Below are 18,006 nucleotides of genomic sequence, written 5' to 3' on the forward strand. Positions count from 1 at the left end.
CTGAGGCGTGTGGAGGGAAGGGTAGGTTGACTCTGCAGCCCCAATCCTTCACCTCTCTCTGTGTCCATGCTTGCTTGTTCTGCGCTGACTTCTCGGTCTCCCCCCAGAGGCGAGAGGGCCCCGAACCCACTTTGCTCTGGGCTCGGCCTCACGGATCAATCAGTCGGGACCAGTCGGGAGACAGAAACCACACAGTACTTTGAACACAGGAGGTTTAGTAGAAAGGATCAGTATGCCATGGAAGGAGAGTACACACAAGGCTTCCAAGGGAGGTCAGAAGGATGCCCTAGGAGTGAGGGACCCAAGCAAACACCAGTTTCCAAGGAGAGACCCTCCCCGGAGCAACGGTGCCAGCCTCAGAGGGAAGGCGTGGGTGCGGCCCACCCACTGGTCTCCCCCACCGCCCCTGGTCACAGCCGTCAGGTGAGCAGAAAGCAAGCTGCCCGGACGAGTCACTCAGCAACGGCAGGTCTGGAGCTGCGGGAGGGAGGCGGGCTGAGGCTGGTCGGCAGGGGGCGGTCACGGGCCTGGTTGGGTCTGCCAGGTCGCCGAGGGTCTTCATTCCGTGGGTGTGTGCCAGGGGCAGAGCACCACCACGTGAGGGCACCACTGACCAACACCGTAGCCAGGGGTGGGGAGGAAGAGCAGAAACAGCAGGGGTGTGGAGGAGGGCGAGGAGCCCCCTTTCCCCCGGGTGAGCTCTCCAGCGCCCTCTACTGGAAACGGGAGCCCTGTGCTCCCTGAAAGGAGCCACAGCAGGAGAACGTGCTCCGTCATCGCACGGCAGGTGCGGAAGGAAGGGGGAACTGGAGGTGACAGCCAACAGGTGGATAACCGGCAAACGTTGTGACTTGCCCTGACCAACGCGACGTCAGCGGATGTGATGCAAGCGGGAGCTTCGGATCGGCTGGCGAGGTCGGGTGGGCCTTCAGGCACTTCCGCCACTGCTATGAGATGAGCACCCTGAGAGCTCTGCCCTTTCACCCCGGGCCCCAGAGTGAACACGCGTGGCCCGACCCTGAGCCCAATTCGTCCCAGGTGCCAAGGCCAGCGGGGCCCGCAGCTTGAAGCCGACCCATCCAGCCGGGCCCCGCCGATCTCAGCTGATTCACGTTCAACACACAGTGCCACGGGCACGAGAACAAATGCTCAGGGTTGTGTCACTGGTTTGGGGGGGTGGCTTGTTACTAGGAGTAATATTGCCACTTACCGAAACCGATATCTCCATGGGGAGCCCTGACGAAACAAATGCCTCAACCACACGGCGTGGCGGCACGAGGAAGCAGCCGTGGTCGGGCGAGCCGGGAAAGCCATCCGGGAAAAGGCTGAAGAAACTATTGTGACGGGGATGCACGAGGGTGGCCGAAGAGAAGCTGAAGGCGGAAAGTCCGCTTCAAGTGGTCGACCTGGGGGAGGACATTTCTAGGTCAGACGTCGAGCACATGAGCCGTTCTTTACAGGCTGCTTTTGGAAAGGTACTACGAGAACGACAGGACTCCAGAAAAGAACGGGCTGGTTCGTAAACAGAATAGAGGGGCGTTACAGGTAGCCGAGAGATTGCATAGCTGGGGCAATGAGACCGTTCCCTCCAGGACAAAGGCGACGCCACGACTGCATCGGTTTAGGAGGGAGGCAAAAGGCAGAAGGTTCCGGATAGATGTGGCATGGGGGGACAGAACAAGTCACCTGTGTGGCAGGAATGTGCTTTATGAAGAGCACCTGAAGATGGAAGGTGCTGGCACGTAGGTCCTCTCGGTTGGATCAAAGTGTTCTTAGGCCGATGAGAGACGTGGTCCCAGAGAAATGGGATGTGCCCAGGTACTTGCAGCTGTGCTGACAGGAGAGCCTGTGTCAAAAGAATGTGGCAGGCTCGGGCTTTGGAAAATACAATACATAGGAATCCCCCAGATTTCTCTGCAGCACTGTATTGGCGACAGCATTAACATCCTGGAGCAAAGAGACTGCGACGGACTGTTCCAGTAAAGAGACCTCTGGGCCTCTAACACGCTAGGGGAGGGAAGCAAGCCGAGGGGACCGCTCAGCCACCTGAAAGGACACGCTCGGCTTTTGCAATGGGCTCTGCAGAGAGTGCGAAGTGGGACGATGGAACAGGAAGACATCAAGGAGGGTGGAGCCAAGGGTCCCGTCGAACCAGGGACCGGGAGCCACAGTCAGGAGCAGAACCAGGGCTTGATCAAGGATCATTTCTACTCCTGGGGGATGCTTGTTATTGGGGAACTCGGAGCTTGGTGGTGGTTTGTTAATGGCACAACATTATTGAGCCCAGGCTGGCAGACACCGAAATGGCCATCTAGAAGGGGCCTCCTGCGGCTGTCACCACAGGGAACAAAGGACATGGCCACTTGTACTTAGCATTTGGATTTCTGTCAGCCAGTGTCTGTGACTGCGCATGCTTCCCACCTTGCCCAGTCTTTGAATGTAAATGTCTATTGCAACGAGCCAGCCTCTGCTGCACGATCGGATCCGGGTGGTGGGACGAGCAGGAATCTTGTCTTTGGAGCTCCTAGGTCTCTGGATAAGGAGAATCCTCCCCTGGATTAATGTGGATCCCAAGACCCTGCACTTTGTCTGATTGAATGAGGCTTTGGGCGGCTTGGGGGCAGCGGTGAATGTATTTTGCCTGTGGGAGAGATGGAAATAACTCTGAGCAGGATCAGAGACCCTGGGAGATGGCAGGTTTGCGCCCCCCCACCATACTTCATTTATCCCTGTACCTGAGCCCTTTCCCACGAGACTTTTCAGGTCGTCCCGTTAGCGGTGGGGCGGGCATCCCTGCCCTTGACATAGGGCTAAGACCTGTGACTTGCTTTCACCTGTGAGGTACCAGCCCATGGGCCAGGAGCACAGACTTGAAAGCTGCTTGCAGAGTGGGGCTTCCCTTTGGCATTTCTGCCATCGCCGTGAGAAAAGTGTGCCCTGCCAGCTGCTCCTCCTCCGGCCTGGACCCCGGCGTTCACATCTGTGGGGCAGACCCGGCCCCCCCCCCATACATAGAGAAAGCCAGCACAGGTGGACCCACGGCTTGAAGCAGAGCCACCCGCTCAAGCCCTGCTGAGATCAGCTGACTGGCACCCACGCTGCTGACCCGTGAGCATGAGAAGGAACGCTTATCGGGGCACGCCGTTGAACTTGGGGGTGATTTGTTGTGAAGCATTATTGTGGAACTCCCCGACTCATACAGCCGTGATTCTTCTATCCCCCACCCACCCACCCACGCTCACAGCACGGCATCAGGTACCGAGTGAGGGGAGGGGGGGAGACTCGAGTTTATTGCGGAGCTTAGGTTGTGTCCAGAGAGTGGAAAAGTGCCTTGGGCAAGCAAGCGAGGGGCCTCCGGGGAATGGAAGGGGGTCGTCACAGCCCGAAGAGTGGCCTCTAGTCAGTTTGTGGTGTTGTCGCCAGTGTTTATAGGCTGACTGGGAATGAATAGCACGTCTGGAAGTCTATAAATGCTAGGGCGTGCCAACCCAGGAGACATATGGTCAGGACAATCCCCAACCAGGCCAGGGGGTATAGCTCAGGGGTAGAGCATTTGACTGCAGATCAAGAGGTCCCCGGTTCAAATCCGGGTGCCCCCTGCTGGCACATTCCTTTATTGCCAAACGCACAGTGGATTTCTTGACGTCGCATGCTGTGACTGGAAATATCTTCCTCATCAGTGGTGTCCGGACCGTGGTACTTTTCAGGCATCTCCTGAGGCGTGTGGAGGGAAGGGTAGGTTGACTCTGCAGCCCCAATCCTTCACCTCTCTCTGTGTCCATGCTTGCTTGTTCTGCGCTGACTTCTCGGTCTCCCCCCAGAGGCGAGAGGGCCCCGAACCCACTTTGCTCTGGGCTCGGCCTCACGGATCAATCAGTCGGGACCAGTCGGGAGACAGAAACCACACAGTACTTTGAACACAGGAGGTTTAGTAGAAAGGATCAGTATGCTATGGAAGGAGAGTACACACAAGGCTTCCAAGGGAGGTCAGAAGGATGCCCTAGGAGTGAGGGACCCAAGCAAACACCAGTTTCCAAGGAGAGACCCTCCCCGGAGCAACGGTGCCAGCCTCAGAGGGAAGGCGTGGGTGCGGCCCACCCACTGGTCTCCCCCACCGCCCCTGGTCACAGCCGTCAGGTGAGCAGAAAGCAAGCTGCCCGGACGAGTCACTCAGCAACGGCAGGTCTGGAGCTGCGGGAGGGAGGCGGGCTGAGGCTGGTCGGCAGGGGGCGGTCACGGGCCTGGTTGGGTCTGCCAGGTCGCCGAGGGTCTTCATTCCGTGGGTGTGTGCCAGGGGCAGAGCACCACCACGTGAGGGCACCACTGACCAACACCGTAGCCAGGGGTGGGGAGGAAGAGCAGAAACAGCAGGGGTGTGGAGGAGGGCGAGGAGCCCCCTTTCCCCCGGGTGAGCTCTCCAGCGCCCTCTACTGGAAACGGGAGCCCTGTGCTCCCTGAAAGGAGCCACAGCAGGAGAACGTGCTCCGTCATGGCACGGCAGGTGCGGAAGGAAGGGGGAACTGGAGGTGACAGCCAACAGGTGGATAACCGGCAAACGTTGTGACTTGCCCTGACCAACGCGACGTCAGCGGATGTGATGCAAGCGGGAGCTTCGGATCGGCTGGCGAGGTCGGGTGGGCCTTCAGGCACTTCCGCCATTGCTATGAGATGAGCACCCTGAGAGCTCTGCCCTTTCACCCCGGGCCCCAGAGTGAACACGCGTGGCCCGACCCTGAGCCCAATTCGTCCCAGGTGCCAAGGCCAGCGGGGCCCGCAGCTTGAAGCCGACCCATCCAGCCGGGCCCCGCCGATCTCAGCTGATTCACGTTCAACACACAGTGCCACGGGCACGAGAACAAATGCTCAGGGTTGTGTCACTGGTTTGGGGGGGTGGCTTGTTACTAGGAGTAATATTGCCACTTACTGAAACCGATATCTCCATGGGGAGCCCTGACGAAACAAATGCCTCAACCACACGGCGTGGCGGCACGAGGAAGCAGCCGTGGTCGGGCGAGCCGGGAAAGCCATCCGGGAAAAGGCTGAAGAAACTATTGTGACGGGGATGCACGAGGGTGGCCGAAGAGAAGCTGAAGGCGGAAAGTCCGCTTCAAGTGGTCGACCTGGGGGAGGACATTTCTAGGTCAGACGTCGAGCACATGAGCCGTTCTTTACAGGCTGCTTTTGGAAAGGTACTACGAGAACGACAGGACTCCAGAAAAGAACGGGCTGGTTCGTAAACAGAATAGAGGGGCGTTACAGGTAGCCGAGAGATTGCATAGCTGGGGCAATGAGACCGTTCCCTCCAGGACAAAGGCGACGCCACGACTGCATCGGTTTAGGAGGGAGGCAAAAGGCAGAAGGTTCCGGATAGATGTGGCATGGGGGGACAGAACAAGTCACCTGTGTGGCAGGAATGTGCTTTATGAAGAGCACCTGAAGATGGAAGGTGCTGGCACGTAGGTCCTCTCGGTTGGATCAAAGTGTTCTTAGGCCGATGAGAGACGTGGTCCCAGAGAAATGGGATGTGCCCAGGTACTTGCAGCTGTGCTGACAGGAGAGCCTGTGTCAAAAGAATGTGGCAGGCTCGGGCTTTGGAAAATACAATACATAGGAATCCCCCAGATTTCTCTGCAGCACTGTATTGGCGACAGCATTAACATCCTGGAGCAAAGAGACTGCGACGGACTGTTCCAGTAAAGAGACCTCCGGGCCTCTAACACGCTAGGGGAGGGAAGCAAGCCGAGGGGACCGCTCAGCCACCTGAAAGGACACGCTCGGCTTTTGCAATGGGCTCTGCAGAGAGTGCGAAGTGGGACGATGGAACAGGAAGACATCAAGGAGGGTGGAGCCAAGGGTCCCGTCGAACCAGGGACCGGGAGCCACAGTCAGGAGCAGAACCAGGGCTTGATCAAGGATCATTTCTACTCCTGGGGGATGCTTGTTATTGGGGAACTCGGAGCTTGGTGGTGGTTTGTTAATGGCACAACATTATTGAGCCCAGGCTGGCAGACACCGAAATGGCCATCTAGAAGGGGCCTCCTGCGGCTGTCACCACAGGGAACAAAGGACATGGCCACTTGTACTTAGCATTTGGATTTCTGTCAGCCAGTGTCTGTGACTGCGCATGCTTCCCACCTTGCCCAGTCTTTGAATGTAAATGTCTATTGCAACGAGCCAGCCTCTGCTGCACGATCGGATCCGGGTGGTGGGACGAGCAGGAATCTTGTCTTTGGAGCTCCTAGGTCTCTGGATAAGGAGAATCCTCCCCTGGATTAATGTGGATCCCAAGACCCTGCACTTTGTCTGATTGAATGAGGCTTTGGGCGGCTTGGGGGCAGCGGTGAATGTATTTTGCCTGTGGGAGAGATGGAAATAACTCTGAGCAGGATCACAGACCCTGGGAGATGGCAGGTTTGCCCCCCCCCCCACCATACTTCATTTATCCCTGTACCTGAGCCCTTTCCCACGAGACTTTTCAGGTCGTCCCGTTAGCGGTGGGGCGGGCATCCCTGCCCTTGACATAGGGCTAAGACCTGTGACTTGCTTTCACCTGTGAGGTACCAGCCCATGGGCCAGGAGCACAGACTTGAAAGCTGCTTGCAGAGTGGGGCTTCCCTTTGGCATTTCTGCCATCGCCGTGAGAAAAGTGTGCCCTGCCAGCTGCTCCTCCTCCGGCCTGGACCCCGGCGTTCACATCTGTGGGGCAGACCCGGCCCCCCCCCCATACATAGAGAAAGCCAGCACAGGTGGACCCACGGCTTGAAGCAGAGCCACCCGCTCAAGCCCTGCTGAGATCAGCTGACTGGCACCCACGCTGCTGACCCGTGAGCATGAGAAGGAACGCTTATCGGGGCACGCCGTTGAACTTGGGGGTGATTTGTTGTGAAGCATTATTGTGGAACTCCCCGACTCATACAGCCGTGATTCTTCTGTCCCCCACCCACCCACCCACGCTCACAGCACGGCATCAGGTACCGAGTGAGGGGAGGGGGGGAGACTCGAGTTTATTGCGGAGCTTAGGTTGTGTCCAGAGAGTGGAAAAGTGCCTTGGGCAAGCAAGCGAGGGGCCTCCGGGGAATGGAAGGGGGTCGTCACAGCCCGAAGAGTGGCCTCTAGTCAGTTTGTGGTGTTGTCGCCAGTGTTTATAGGCTGACTGGGAATGAATAGCACGTCTGGAAGTCTATAAATGCTAGGGCGTGCCAACCCAGGAGACATATGGTCAGGACAATCCCCAACCAGGCCAGGGGGTATAGCTCAGGGGTAGAGCATTTGACTGCAGATCAAGAGGTCCCCGGTTCAAATCCGGGTGCCCCCTGCTGGCACATTCCTTTATTGCCAAACGCACAGTGGATTTCTTGACGTCGCATGCTGTGACTGGAAATATCTTCCTCATCAGTGGTGTCCGGACCGTGGTACTTTTCAGGCATCTCCTGAGGCGTGTGGAGGGAAGGGTAGGTTGACTCTGCAGCCCCAATCCTTCACCTCTCTCTGTGTCCATGCTTGCTTGTTCTGCGCTGACTTCTCGGTCTCCCCCCAGAGGCGAGAGGGCCCCGAACCCACTTTGCTCTGGGCTCGGCCTCACGGATCAATCAGTCGGGACCAGTCGGGAGACAGAAACCACACAGTACTTTGAACACAGGAGGTTTAGTAGAAAGGATCAGTATGCCATGGAAGGAGAGTACACACAAGGCTTCCAAGGGAGGTCAGAAGGATGCCCTAGGAGTGAGGGACCCAAGCAAACACCAGTTTCCAAGGAGAGACCCTCCCCGGAGCAACGGTGCCAGCCTCAGAGGGAAGGCGTGGGTGCGGCCCACCCACTGGTCTCCCCCACCGCCCCTGGTCACAGCCGTCAGGTGAGCAGAAAGCAAGCTGCCCGGACGAGTCACTCAGCAACGGCAGGTCTGGAGCTGCGGGAGGGAGGCGGGCTGAGGCTGGTCGGCAGGGGGCGGTCACGGGCCTGGTTGGGTCTGCCAGGTCGCCGAGGGTCTTCATTCCGTGGGTGTGTGCCAGGGGCAGAGCACCACCACGTGAGGGCACCACTGACCAACACCGTAGCCAGGGGTGGGGAGGAAGAGCAGAAACAGCAGGGGTGTGGAGGAGGGCGAGGAGCCCCCTTTCCCCCGGGTGAGCTCTCCAGCGCCCTCTACTGGAAACGGGAGCCCTGTGCTCCCTGAAAGGAGCCACAGCAGGAGAACGTGCTCCGTCATCGCACGGCAGGTGCGGAAGGAAGGGGGAACTGGAGGTGACAGCCAACAGGTGGATAACCGGCAAACGTTGTGACTTGCCCTGACCAACGCGACGTCAGCGGATGTGATGCAAGCGGGAGCTTCGGATCGGCTGGCGAGGTCGGGTGGGCCTTCAGGCACTTCCGCCACTGCTATGAGATGAGCACCCTGAGAGCTCTGCCCTTTCACCCCGGGCCCCAGAGTGAACACGCGTGGCCCGACCCTGAGCCCAATTCGTCCCAGGTGCCAAGGCCAGCGGGGCCCGCAGCTTGAAGCCGACCCATCCAGCCGGGCCCCGCCGATCTCAGCTGATTCACGTTCAACACACAGTGCCACGGGCACGAGAACAAATGCTCAGGGTTGTGTCACTGGTTTGGGGGGGTGGCTTGTTACTAGGAGTAATATTGCCACTTACCGAAACCGATATCTCCATGGGGAGCCCTGACGAAACAAATGCCTCAACCACACGGCGTGGCGGCACGAGGAAGCAGCCGTGGTCGGGCGAGCCGGGAAAGCCATCCGGGAAAAGGCTGAAGAAACTATTGTGACGGGGATGCACGAGGGTGGCCGAAGAGAAGCTGAAGGCGGAAAGTCCGCTTCAAGTGGTCGACCTGGGGGAGGACATTTCTAGGTCAGACGTCGAGCACATGAGCCGTTCTTTACAGGCTGCTTTTGGAAAGGTACTACGAGAACGACAGGACTCCAGAAAAGAACGGGCTGGTTCGTAAACAGAATAGAGGGGCGTTACAGGTAGCCGAGAGATTGCATAGCTGGGGCAATGAGACCGTTCCCTCCAGGACAAAGGCGACGCCACGACTGCATCGGTTTAGGAGGGAGGCAAAAGGCAGAAGGTTCCGGATAGATGTGGCATGGGGGGACAGAACAAGTCACCTGTGTGGCAGGAATGTGCTTTATGAAGAGCACCTGAAGATGGAAGGTGCTGGCACGTAGGTCCTCTCGGTTGGATCAAAGTGTTCTTAGGCCGATGAGAGACGTGGTCCCAGAGAAATGGGATGTGCCCAGGTACTTGCAGCTGTGCTGACAGGAGAGCCTGTGTCAAAAGAATGTGGCAGGCTCGGGCTTTGGAAAATACAATACATAGGAATCCCCCAGATTTCTCTGCAGCACTGTATTGGCGACAGCATTAACATCCTGGAGCAAAGAGACTGCGACGGACTGTTCCAGTAAAGAGACCTCTGGGCCTCTAACACGCTAGGGGAGGGAAGCAAGCCGAGGGGACCGCTCAGCCACCTGAAAGGACACGCTCGGCTTTTGCAATGGGCTCTGCAGAGAGTGCGAAGTGGGACGATGGAGCAGGAAGACATCAAGGAGGGTGGAGCCAAGGGTCCCGTCGAACCAGGGACCGGGAGCCACAGTCAGGAGCAGAACCAGGGCTTGATCAAGGATCATTTCTACTCCTGGGGGATGCTTGTTATTGGGGAACTCGGAGCTTGGTGGTGGTTTGTTAATGGCACAACATTATTGAGCCCAGGCTGGCAGACACCGAAATGGCCATCTAGAAGGGGCCTCCTGCGGCTGTCACCACAGGGAACAAAGGACATGGCCACTTGTACTTAGCATTTGGATTTCTGTCAGCCAGTGTCTGTGACTGCGCATGCTTCCCACCTTGCCCAGTCTTTGAATGTAAATGTCTATTGCAACGAGCCAGCCTCTGCTGCACGATCGGATCCGGGTGGTGGGACGAGCAGGAATCTTGTCTTTGGAGCTCCTAGGTCTCTGGATAAGGAGAATCCTCCCCTGGATTAATGTGGATCCCAAGACCCTGCACTTTGTCTGATTGAATGAGGCTTTGGGCGGCTTGGGGGCAGCGGTGAATGTATTTTGCCTGTGGGAGAGATGGAAATAACTCTGAGCAGGATCACAGACCCTGGGAGATGGCAGGTTTGCCGCCCCCCACCATACTTCATTTATCCCTGTACCTGAGCCCTTTCCCACGAGACTTTTCAGGTCGTCCCGTTAGCGGTGGGGCGGGCATCCCTGCCCTTGACATAGGGCTAAGACCTGTGACTTGCTTTCACCTGTGAGGTACCAGCCCATGGGCCAGGAGCACAGACTTGAAAGCTGCTTGCAGAGTGGGGCTTCCCTTTGGCATTTCTGCCATCGCCGTGAGAAAAGTGTGCCCTGCCAGCTGCTCCTCCTCCGGCCTGGACCCCGGCGTTCACATCTGTGGGGCAGACCCGGCCCCCCCCCCATACATAGAGAAAGCCAGCACAGGTGGACCCACGGCTTGAAGCAGAGCCACCCGCTCAAGCCCTGCTGAGATCAGCTGACTGGCACCCACGCTGCTGACCCGTGAGCATGAGAAGGAACGCTTATCGGGGCACGCCGTTGAACTTGGGGGTGATTTGTTGTGAAGCATTATTGTGGAACTCCCCGACTCATACAGCCGTGATTCTTCTATCCCCCACCCACCCACCCACGCTCACAGCACGGCATCAGGTACCGAGTGAGGGGAGGGGGGGAGACTCGAGTTTATTGCGGAGCTTAGGTTGTGTCCAGAGAGTGGAAAAGTGCCTTGGGCAAGCAAGCGAGGGGCCTCCGGGGAATGGAAGGGGGTCGTCACAGCCCGAAGAGTGGCCTCTAGTCAGTTTGTGGTGTTGTCGCCAGTGTTTATAGGCTGACTGGGAATGAATAGCACGTCTGGAAGTCTATAAATGCTAGGGCGTGCCAACCCAGGAGACATATGGTCAGGACAATCCCCAACCAGGCCAGGGGGTATAGCTCAGGGGTAGAGCATTTGACTGCAGATCAAGAGGTCCCCGGTTCAAATCCGGGTGCCCCCTGCTGGCACATTCCTTTATTGCCAAACGCACAGTGGATTTCTTGACGTCGCATGCTGTGACTGGAAATATCTTCCTCATCAGTGGTGTCCGGACCGTGGTACTTTTCAGGCATCTCCTGAGGCGTGTGGAGGGAAGGGTAGGTTGACTCTGCAGCCCCAATCCTTCACCTCTCTCTGTGTCCATGCTTGCTTGTTCTGCGCTGACTTCTCGGTCTCCCCCCAGAGGCGAGAGGGCCCCGAACCCACTTTGCTCTGGGCTCGGCCTCACGGATCAATCAGTCGGGACCAGTCGGGAGACAGAAACCACACAGTACTTTGAACACAGGAGGTTTAGTAGAAAGGATCAGTATGCCATGGAAGGAGAGTACACACAAGGCTTCCAAGGGAGGTCAGAAGGATGCCCTAGGAGTGAGGGACCCAAGCAAACACCAGTTTCCAAGGAGAGACCCTCCCCGGAGCAACGGTGCCAGCCTCAGAGGGAAGGCGTGGGTGCGGCCCACCCACTGGTCTCCCCCACCGCCCCTGGTCACAGCCGTCAGGTGAGCAGAAAGCAAGCTGCCCGGACGAGTCACTCAGCAACGGCAGGTCTGGAGCTGCGGGAGGGAGGCGGGCTGAGGCTGGTCGGCAGGGGGCGGTCTCGGGCCTGGTTGGGTCTGCCAGGTCGCCGAGGGTCTTCATTCCGTGGGTGTGTGCCAGGGGCAGAGCACCACCACGTGAGGGCACCACTGACCAACACCGTAGCCAGGGGTGGGGAGGAAGAGCAGAAACAGCAGGGGTGTGGAGGAGGGCGAGGAGCCCCCTTTCCCCCGGGTGAGCTCTCCAGCGCCCTCTACTGGAAACGGGAGCCCTGTGCTCCCTGAAAGGAGCCACAGCAGGAGAACGTGCTCCGTCATGGCACGGCAGGTGCGGAAGGAAGGGGGAACTGGAGGTGACAGCCAACAGGTGGATAACCGGCAAACGTTGTGACTTGCCCTGACCAACGCGACGTCAGCGGATGTGATGCAAGCGGGAGCTTCGGATCGGCTGGCGAGGTCGGGTGGGCCTTCAGGCACTTCCGCCATTGCTATGAGATGAGCACCCTGAGAGCTCTGCCCTTTCACCCCGGGCCCCAGAGTGAACACGCGTGGCCCGACCCTGAGCCCAATTCGTCCCAGGTGCCAAGGCCAGCGGGGCCCGCAGCTTGAAGCCGACCCATCCAGCCGGGCCCCGCCGATCTCAGCTGATTCTCGTTCAACACACAGGGCCACGGGCACGAGAACAAATGCTCAGGGTTGTGTCACTGGTTTGGGGGGGTGGCTTGTTACTAGGAGTAATATTGCCACTTACTGAAACCGATATCTCCATGGGGAGCCCTGACGAAACAAATGCCTCAACCACACGCCGTGGCGGCACGAGGAAGCGGCCGTGGTCGGGCGAGCCGGGAAAGCCATCCGGGAAAAGGCTGAAGAAACTATTGTGACGGGGATGCACGAGGGTGGCCGAAGAGAAGCTGAAGGCGGAAAGTCCGCTTCAAGTGGTCGACCTGGGGGAGGACATTTCTAGGTCAGACGTCGAGCACATGAGCCGTTCTTTACAGGCTGCTTTTGGAAAGGTACTACGAGAACGACAGGACTCCAGAAAAGAACGGGCTGGTTCGTAAACAGAATAGAGGGGCGTTACAGGTAGCCGAGAGATTGCATAGCTGGGGCAATGAGACCGTTCCCTCCAGGACAAAGGCGACGCCACGACTGCATCGGTTTAGGAGGGAGGCAAAAGGCAGAAGGTTCCGGATAGATGTGGCATGGGGGGACAGAACAAGTCACCTGTGTGGCAGGAATGTGCTTTATGAAGAGCACCTGAAGATGGAAGGTGCTGGCACGTAGGTCCTCTCGGTTGGATCAAAGTGTTCTTAGGCCGATGAGAGACGTGGTCCCAGAGAAATGGGATGTGCCCAGGTACTTGCAGCTGTGCTGACAGGAGAGCCTGTGTCAAAAGAATGTGGCAGGCTCGGGCTTTGGAAAATACAATACATAGGAATCCCCCAGATTTCTCTGCAGCACTGTATTGGCGACAGCATTAACATCCTGGAGCAAAGAGACTGCGACGGACTGTTCCAGTAAAGAGACCTCTGGGCCTCTAACACGCTAGGGGAGGGAAGCAAGCCGAGGGGACCGCTCAGCCACCTGAAAGGACACGCTCGGCTTTTGCAATGGGCTCTGCAGAGAGTGCGAAGTGGGACGATGGAACAGGAAGACATCAAGGAGGGTGGAGCCAAGGGTCCCGTCGAACCAGGGACCGGGAGCCACAGTCAGGAGCAGAACCAGGGCTTGATCAAGGATCATTTCTACTCCTGGGGGATGCTTGTTATTGGGGAACTCGGAGCTTGGTGGTGGTTTGTTAATGGCACAACATTATTGAGCCCAGGCTGGCAGACACCGAAATGGCCATCTAGAAGGGGCCTCCTGCGGCTGTCACCACAGGGAACAAAGGACATGGCCACTTGTACTTAGCATTTGGATTTCTGTCAGCCAGTGTCTGTGACTGCGCATGCTTCCCACCTTGCCCAGTCTTTGAATGTAAATGTCTATTGCAACGAGCCAGCCTCTGCTGCACGATCGGATCCGGGTGGTGGGACGAGCAGGAATCTTGTCTTTGGAGCTCCTAGGTCTCTGGATAAGGAGAATCCTCCCCTGGATTAATGTGGATCCCAAGACCCTGCACTTTGTCTGATTGAATGAGGCTTTGGGCGGCTTGGGGGCAGCGGTGAATGTATTTTGCCTGTGGGAGAGATGGAAATAACTCTGAGCAGGATCACAGACCCTGGGAGATGGCAGGTTTGCCCCCCCCCCACCATACTTCATTTATCCCTGTACCTGAGCCCTTTCCCACGAGACTTTTCAGGTCGTCCCGTTAGCGGTGGGGCGGGCATCCCTGCCCTTGACATAGGGCTAAGACCTGTGACTTGCTTTCACCTGTGAGGTACCAGCCCATGGGCCAGGAGCACAGACTTGAAAGCTGCTTGCAGAGTGGGGCTTCCCTTTGGCATTTCTGCCATCGCCGTGAGAAAAGTGTGCCCTGCCAGCTGCTCCTCCTCCGGCCTGGACCCCGGCGTTCACATCTGTGGGGCAGACCCGGCCCCCCCCCCATACATAGAGAAAGCCAGCACAGGTGGACCCACGGCTTGAAGCAGAGCCACCCGCTCAAGCCCTGCTGAGATCAGCTGACTGGCACCCACGCTGCTGACCCGTGAGCATGAGAAGGAACGCTTATCGGGGCACGCCGTTGAACTTGGGGGTGATTTGTTGTGAAGCATTATTGTGGAACTCCCCGACTCATACAGCCGTGATTCTTCTGTCCCCCACCCACCCACCCACGCTCACAGCACGGCATCAGGTACCGAGTGAGGGGAGGGGGGGAGACTCGAGTTTATTGCGGAGCTTAGGTTGTGTCCAGAGAGTGGAAAAGTGCCTTGGGCAAGCAAGCGAGGGGCCTCCGGGGAATGGAAGGGGGTCGTCACAGCCCGAAGAGTGGCCTCTAGTCAGTTTGTGGTGTTGTCGCCAGTGTTTATAGGCTGACTGGGAATGAATAGCACGTCTGGAAGTCTATAAATGCTAGGGCGTGCCAACCCAGGAGACATATGGTCAGGACAATCCCCAACCAGGCCAGGGGGTATAGCTCAGGGGTAGAGCATTTGACTGCAGATCAAGAGGTCCCCGGTTCAAATCCGGGTGCCCCCTGCTGGCACATTCCTTTATTGCCAAACGCACAGTGGATTTCTTGACGTCGCATGCTGTGACTGGAAATATCTTCCTCATCAGTGGTGTCCGGACCGTGGTACTTTTCAGGCATCTCCTGAGGCGTGTGGAGGGAAGGGTAGGTTGACTCTGCAGCCCCAATCCTTCACCTCTCTCTGTGTCCATGCTTGCTTGTTCTGCGCTGACTTCTCGGTCTCCCCCCAGAGGCGAGAGGGCCCCGAACCCACTTTGCTCTGGGCTCGGCCTCACGGATCAATCAGTCGGGACCAGTCGGGAGACAGAAACCACACAGTACTTTGAACACAGGAGGTTTAGTAGAAAGGATCAGTATGCCATGGAAGGAGAGTACACACAAGGCTTCCAAGGGAGGTCAGAAGGATGCCCTAGGAGTGAGGGACCCAAGCAAACACCAGTTTCCAAGGAGAGACCCTCCCCGGAGCAACGGTGCCAGCCTCAGAGGGAAGGCGTGGGTGCGGCCCACCCACTGGTCTCCCCCACCGCCCCTGGTCACAGCCGTCAGGTGAGCAGAAAGCAAGCTGCCCGGACGAGTCACTCAGCAACGGCAGGTCGGGAGCTGCGGGAGGGAGGCGGGCTGAGGCTGGTCGGCAGGGGGCGGTCACGGGCCTGGTTGGGTCTGCCAGGTCGCCGAGGGTCTTCATTCCGTGGGTGTGTGCCAGGGGCAGAGCACCACCACGTGAGGGCACCACTGACCAACACCGTAGCCAGGGGTGGGGAGGAAGAGCAGAAACAGCAGGGGTGTGGAGGAGGGCGAGGAGCCCCCTTTCCCCCGGGTGAGCTCTCCAGCGCCCTCTACTGGAAACGGGAGCCCTGTGCTCCCTGAAAGGAGCCACAGCAGGAGAACGTGCTCCGTCATCGCACGGCAGGTGCGGAAGGAAGGGGGAACTGGAGGTGACAGCCAACAGGTGGATAACCGGCAAACGTTGTGACTTGCCCTGACCAACGCGACGTCAGCGGATGTGATGCAAGCGGGAGCTTCGGATCGGCTGGCGAGGTCGGGTGGGCCTTCAGGCACTTCCGCCACTGCTATGAGATGAGCACCCTGAGAGCTCTGCCCTTTCACCCCGGGCCCCAGAGTGAACACGCGTGGCCCGACCCTGAGCCCAATTCGTCCCAGGTGCCAAGGCCAGCGGGGCCCGCAGCTTGAAGCCGACCCATCCAGCCGGGCCCCGCCGATCTCAGCTGATTCACGTTCAACACACAGTGCCACGGGCACGAGAACAAATGCTCAGGGTTGTGTCACTGGTTTGGGGGGGTGGCTTGTTACTAGGAGTAATATTGCCACTTACTGAAACCGATATCTCCATGGGGAGCCCTGACGAAACAAATGCCTCAACCACACGGCGTGGCGGCACGAGGAAGCAGCCGTGGTCGGGCGAGCCGGGAAAGCCATCCGGGAAAAGGCTGAAGAAACTATTGTGACGGGGATGCACGAGGGTGGCCGAAGAGAAGCTGAAGGCGGAAAGTCCGCTTCAAGTGGTCGACCTGGGGGAGGACATTTCTAGGTCAGACGTCGAGCACATGAGCCGTTCTTTACAGGCTGCTTTTGGAAAGGTACTACGAGAACGACAGGACTCCAGAAAAGAACGGGCTGGTTCGTAAACAGAATAGAGGGGCGTTACAGGTAGCCGAGAGATTGCATAGCTGGGGCAATGAGACCGTTCCCTCCAGGACAAAGGCGACGCCACGACTGCATCGGTTTAGGAGGGAGGCAAAAGGCAGAAGGTTCCGGATAGATGTGGCATGGGGGGACAGAACAAGTCACCTGTGTGGCAGGAATGTGCTTTATGAAGAGCACCTGAAGATGGAAGGTGCTGGCACGTAGGTCCTCTCGGTTGGATCAAAGTGTTCTTAGGCCGATGAGAGACGTGGTCCCAGAGAAATGGGATGTGCCCAGGTACTTGCAGCTGTGCTGACAGGAGAGCCTGTGTCCAAAGAATGTGGCAGGCTCGGGCTTTGGAAAATACAATACATAGGAATCCCCCAGATTTCTCTGCAGCACTGTATTGGCGACAGCATTAACATCCTGGAGCAAAGAGACTGCGACGGACTGTTCCAGTAAAGAGACCTCCGGGCCTCTAACACGCTAGGGGAGGGAAGCAAGCCGAGGGGACCGCTCAGCCACCTGAAAGGACACGCTCGGCTTTTGCAATGGGCTCTGCAGAGAGTGCAAAGTGGGACGATGGAACAGGAAGACATCAAGGAGGGTGGAGCCAAGGGTCCCGTCGAACCAGGGACCGGGAGCCACAGTCAGGAGCAGAACCAGGGCTTGATCAAGGATCATTTCTACTCCTGGGGGATGCTTGTTATTGGGGAACTCGGAGCTTGGTGGTGGTTTGTTAATGGCACAACATTATTGAGCCCAGGCTGGCAGACACCGAAATGGCCATCTAGAAGGGGCCTCCTGCGGCTGTCACCACAGGGAACAAAGGACATGGCCACTTGTACTTAGCATTTGGATTTCTGTCAGCCAGTGTCTGTGACTGCGCATGCTTCCCACCTTGCCCAGTCTTTGAATGTAAATGTCTATTGCAACGAGCCAGCCTCTGCTGCACGATCGGATCCGGGTGGTGGGACGAGCAGGAATCTTGTCTTTGGAGCTCCTAGGTCTCTGGATAAGGAGAATCCTCCCCTGGATTAATGTGGATCCCAAGACCCTGCACTTTGTCTGATTGAATGAGGCTTTGGGCGGCTTGGGGGCAGCGGTGAATGTATTTTGCCTGTGGGAGAGATGGAAATAACTCTGAGCAGGATCACAGACCCTGGGAGATGGCAGGTTTGCCCCCCCCCACCATACTTCATTTATCCCTGTACCTGAGCCCTTTCCCACGAGACTTTTCAGGTCGTCCCGTTAGCGGTGGGGCGGGCATCCCTGCCCTTGACATAGGGCTAAGACCTGTGACTTGCTTTCACCTGTGAGGTACCAGCCCTGTGACTTGCTTTCACCTGTGAGGTACCAGCCCATGGGCCAGGAGCACAGACTTGAAAGCTGCTTGCAGAGTGGGGCTTCCCTTTGGCATTTCTGCCATCGCCGTGAGAAAAGTGTGCCCTGCCAGCTGCTCCTCCTCCGGCCTGGACCCCGGCGTTCACATCTGTGGGGCAGACCCGGCCCCCCCCCCATACATAGAGAAAGCCAGCACAGGTGGACCCACGGCTTGAAGCAGAGCCACCCGCTCAAGCCCTGCTGAGATCAGCTGACTGGCACCCACGCTGCTGACCCGTGAGC

The 18,006-nt window shown here is 58.0% G+C and overlaps 4 non-coding genes across 4 annotated transcripts; all 4 read left to right on the plus strand.

Moving 5' to 3' along the window:
* Window positions 1-3,527: 3,527 nt before the first annotated feature.
* On the plus strand, window positions 3,528-3,599 carry TRNAC-GCA (transfer RNA cysteine (anticodon GCA)). The gene has a single exon. It is a non-coding gene; the product is annotated as a tRNA-Cys (tRNA).
* Window positions 3,600-7,243: 3,644 nt separating this feature from the next.
* Window positions 7,244-7,315, plus strand: TRNAC-GCA (transfer RNA cysteine (anticodon GCA)). Its single transcript has one exon. It is a non-coding gene; the product is annotated as a tRNA-Cys (tRNA).
* A 3,642-nt stretch (window positions 7,316-10,957) lies between these two features.
* On the plus strand, window positions 10,958-11,029 carry TRNAC-GCA (transfer RNA cysteine (anticodon GCA)). The gene has a single exon. It is a non-coding gene; the product is annotated as a tRNA-Cys (tRNA).
* Window positions 11,030-14,672: 3,643 nt separating this feature from the next.
* Window positions 14,673-14,744, plus strand: TRNAC-GCA (transfer RNA cysteine (anticodon GCA)). Its single transcript has one exon. It is a non-coding gene; the product is annotated as a tRNA-Cys (tRNA).
* The last annotated feature ends 3,262 nt before the right edge of the window (window positions 14,745-18,006 follow it).

This window comes from Cynocephalus volans, chromosome 6 (assembly GCF_027409185.1).
Source record: "Cynocephalus volans isolate mCynVol1 chromosome 6, mCynVol1.pri, whole genome shotgun sequence".
NCBI classification, from domain to species: Eukaryota; Metazoa; Chordata; class Mammalia; order Dermoptera; family Cynocephalidae; genus Cynocephalus; species Cynocephalus volans.